The sequence below is a fragment of the Phaenicophaeus curvirostris genome, chromosome 5 (genome assembly GCF_032191515.1).
Source record: "Phaenicophaeus curvirostris isolate KB17595 chromosome 5, BPBGC_Pcur_1.0, whole genome shotgun sequence".
NCBI classification, from domain to species: domain Eukaryota; kingdom Metazoa; phylum Chordata; class Aves; order Cuculiformes; family Cuculidae; genus Phaenicophaeus; species Phaenicophaeus curvirostris.
The window spans coordinates 50,542,189-50,546,609 of NC_091396.1; the positions used below are offsets into that span (position 1 = coordinate 50,542,189).

Sequence of the window (4,421 nt, forward strand, 5' to 3'; positions counted from 1 at the left end):
TCTTCATTTAAAATCCTAATGCACTGATCCCCCACTTCATCTGGGGTTGCATTTGGCCTGCATCTGATCTCTAACAACAGTACTTTAATTACTTTCTTTTAAAAGGGAGAGATTTCTTGACAGAAGAGGAGGAAAATGGGCAAGGAGACAACTCAGTCTGGAGGTCAGGATATGGCAGACTGGATCAATATTATAGCTGGCAATTGTAACATTCAGACTTATTTCTACCAGTTTTCAACTCTAGTGAATTTGCTACTGACACCCTACAAAAGGAGTTCTCCACAAAGTAACAGGGCAATTAAACTCCTAAAAAATAAGCAGTCAGGCATCAAGGTGTGGTACATCCTGGAAAAGCCTGACGAGGAATATGATAGCTTGTCATGTACAAGGAAATTTGTGTCTATAAAGAAAACAGAACAACAGAAATAAAAGAGCAATGTCTGACTAAAACCAGTATCGTTAGAAGACAAACACCTTTTTCTTTTTGATGTTGCTGTTAACTCCTTCATTACAATTAAACATTTTCACTGTTTATTAAAGACTTTCTTAACAGGAATATTTTCATCAGGAGAGGAAAGAAAATATTTCAACTTCCACTTTTTGGCTTTTCCTCACTGGCATAAATGCAAAGTCATCAAATTAAAGTCTTTGCAGAGAGTCCAAAAACACAAGTCACAACTTCTTTAGTTCTTTTCTGACTAAACAAATGGAAGTGTTTTACTTTGCCTAAGACTTTGAAAGTGCTTGGAGTTTGGTGGGAGGTTGTTTGGGTTTTTTTAGAAATTTATGGTGTTTTGGCAGCATCTGTACAATATTAAAGCATGTAGAATATTGAAAGTATTTATATTTCATTTTCCCTCTGATGGCTAAAGTGGTTTCACAGTCATAGGCTTTGAGTCTGTATTCCCAGTGTCAAAAATTGTATCACATTGCTGTAAGCTATGCTTAGACACATCAATTTTTCTTACATATCTGGAAAGAAAAATAGTAGGCTCATGAAAAAAACAGCCTCTTCTTGTTCTAAGACCTCCTGCTATTGAACTGAGAGAGATGGGTACACATTTCCTAGAAAAATAACACCACAAGGACGAATATCTCTGAGATGAGCTCAGAATGCCTTGCAGTGATGGCAATGTACCTGTCTTTCCAGACACTGTGGTAATTCGTAGGGCTTTGCTAGCAGTCCAAAATGAAAACAGCGTTAGTGTTGTCCAGGCCCCTCTCTAGTTTGACCACAAAGACATTTTTCAAGTGACATCACCAACGACTGCATCTCTGGACCTAGTGAAGGTCACCCCAGCTTTTTTTTTCGCAAATATTTGACACGTTTCTCAAGTTTCTCAGCTACTAATAAAGCCTACTCTATAACAAGAAATGGAGTGCAGGTTACATCACTTGTAGAGGATGAAGGAAATTCTGGATTCTAGGTCCAGTGATGCAGTCATTGGTGATATCACTTGAAAAATGTCTTTGTGGTCAAAGTATAGGGAGGGGGCTGGGATCAGCAATGGTGTGCAGGTGTCCCATGGGGGATGGAGAAGGTGGGGAACATCAGCCTGGGTGCATCTCCTGCTCTCCATTCACACAAGAGCGTGACCTCACTGGGGGCAAGGGAGGAGGCACCGATTGTCTTTGCCACCGGGCAGTGCTAGCAGACAGGTCCCCTAGAAAGGCCTGGAGCAGTGCCACCAGGTGTCACTTGTGGAGACTCTTCTTTTAAGCCTGCTATTTTAAAACAGGTCCTGTTTAACAGCAAATAATTCTCTGTGAAACACAAAAATTCCATCCCATGAGCAGAAAACTCAGAATTCAAGGCAGCGTGCAACAAAGTGCTTGTTCCTCTGCACGTGTGGCCGTCCTGGCTCTGCCTGAGGGCCGAGGCTGATGAACCAGGAGCAGCCGGCAAGGGTGTCACCCTGACCCCGCAGCAGTCACGTCCCCTCCCAGCAGCAGCCGTGTCCCTGCGCAGCAGGCACGGCCCTAACACAGCAGCCACATCCCCCCCAGCAGCAGCCACGTCCCCTCCCAGCAGCCACATCCCAACCACAGCAGCCACCCGCCCCCCCAGCAGCCACGTCCCAGCCACAGCCCCCGCCCCCCCTCCCCGCCGGGCACAGGCCGCGGTGCCCGCGCTCCCCCTGGCGGCCGCCGGCGGCTCCTCCCCGGGCGGGCGGCGGCTCGGGTCCCGGGCCCCGGGGAAGCAGCCGGCGGGTGTGACTGTTAGACGGGGGAAGACGGTTTTTCGCTGGGGGTGGTGAAGCGCTGGAAGAGGTTACCCGGCAAGGCAGTGGGTGCCCCGTCCCTGAAAATGCTCAAGGTCGGGTCTGGTGGGGCTCTGTGTTAAAGATGTGGCTGCTTCTGCGCGGGGCTGGGCTACGTGACCCGTAAAGCTCCCTCCCAGCCCAAACCGTTCTGCGATTCTGTGATTCTACCACAACCGGGAGTAGCAGAGCCACGTTCCTGTGATATTTTGTGGATGTGGGTACCACGGCAGCCGAGCATTGTGTGCAGGACCTTCCCTTCCAAGGCTACAGCATCCTCGCCTCGTCTCCTGAACGCTGACGCTGACCGTGCTGGTCACACTCGTTCCAAGTGACACCGAACCACGCAGCCTTTATCAGCACACACGGGGTTCCTTCTCCAGCCCCCTGTGGCCTCCCAGGGATCTAGGAATACTCTGGTTCTCATGGCAAAACCTGGCTCCCCATCGACAGAGAAGCTGCGGGCACGCTGTACCCAGCCTCCCTGGGGAGAAGAGTCCCCTCACGGGATGGCGGTTACCACCACCCTGAGAGCAAGGCCTGGGGAGGACATTAGTCAATTGGTAGCTCTAAGAGGCGGACGGAGCACTGTTTTCCTAGACAGGACAGGGAGGCAATGCTGCCAACTAGTCATTCCGAAAAAGCCCTAAGGTATAAGAACCCCAAATCACACCAAATTCAAATGCTTTTGGGGCCTCGTGGGATAGCTCCTGTCATAAGGGGGAAACAGCCTCTCATCCCCCCACTCTTCTCAGCACAGCAACAGCAGCTCGTACAGCCCCTGCGTCCCCACAGCTTTCACCGGGTGGAAGGAGGCTGGAGAGAAGAGGTGCCAGCAGGCTGGAGAGCTGCCGTGCCACAGCCTAAATGTCTTCCTTGCCGCATCGAGGTGCATCCTCCAGCAAGCCAAGCTGCAACCTCCAGCAGCTGCCAGCCTGTTCTAGAGCTCTGGCCCCCGGCAGCCCCCGGCACAGTGTGACCTGCAGCACCGTCCCTTCCCCTAACCAGACTATGAATTAATTTCCCCGCTTAATGTCTGTAACAATTGCTGTGGTGCTAGCACTGCTGGAAACCAAATGCACATTTTTAAAGCGCAGTGCTCGGGAGGATTTGTGCAGAGGTTTCTAGCTCTTTCTTTCACCTAAAAGCAAAGAGAAGTCAAAGTCTTATTACACCTCCTGTGTCCAGCCCCTAGCACAGAAATAAAACTGACAGCTCGGCTCGCCTGACAAGCTGTGAAGAGTCAGATAATCCCGTCCAGCTTATTCTCCACTCAGGGGCAATTTGTTCCTTTTAAACCCCTTAACAGCATTTTGCCAAAGCTGCCATCAGGGAAATTGTGCTGCGAGCTGCAGAAACGTTCACTGAGCCGCCCCCGAGTGCTCGCTGCGACCCCTGCCCCTGCCAGGCACAGACACGAGTTAATTCAGTGACCGGTGTTATTGTCACCACTCAAATTCTACCGGCAGTGTGTGTTCCCAAGGCGTCCCCCTTAACGAGCCCACACGCCGCTCTAATCCACCTCCACCGAAATATCCCAAAATTAGACTCCTTCCTCACGGAGGCGTGTGACGGATCTAAAAAATCCCTCGGAGGCCCCAGCGAGGATCGAACTCGCGACCCCTGGTTTACAAGACCAGTGCTCTAACCACTGAGCTATGGAGCCGCCGCTATACTGCTTCCCCGTCTGTCTCTAAGGGCGCGGCAGAGGCGTTCCCCGCGGGCGGGGGAGCTGGCAGCATCCCAGCTGCCGGGAGCAGGGGAGCCGCGGCGTTTCCAGACCGAGAAACAAAACTCTTGGGAATTGGGCCCGTCAGTCAAGCCAAAAAATCCCAACACACAAGAGGAGAAATCAAAAGTAGATGAAAGGAAGTTGTGGAGAGGAGGGTGCTGGGAGACAGGGGACAGGACAAGAGGGAATGGCCTCAAGCTCCACCAGGGGAGGTTTAGGCTGGACATTAGGAAAAAGTTTTTCACAGAAAGGGTCATTGGGCACTGGAACAGGCTGCCCAGGGAGGTGGTTGAGTCACCTTCCCTGGAGGTGTTTAAAAGACAGGTGGACAAGGTGCTAAGGGACATGGTTTAGTGTTTGATAGGAATGGTTGGACTCGATGTTCCGGTGGGTCTCTTCCAATCTGCTGATTCTATGATTCTATGAAT

At 50.9% G+C, this 4,421-nt stretch overlaps 1 non-coding gene across 1 annotated transcript; it reads right to left on the minus strand.

The window, feature by feature from the left end:
- Nucleotides 1-3,854: 3,854 nt before the first annotated feature.
- On the minus strand, nt 3,855-3,927 carry TRNAT-UGU (transfer RNA threonine (anticodon UGU)). Its single transcript has one exon. It is a non-coding gene; the product is annotated as a tRNA-Thr (tRNA).
- Nucleotides 3,928-4,421: the final 494 nt, after the last annotated feature.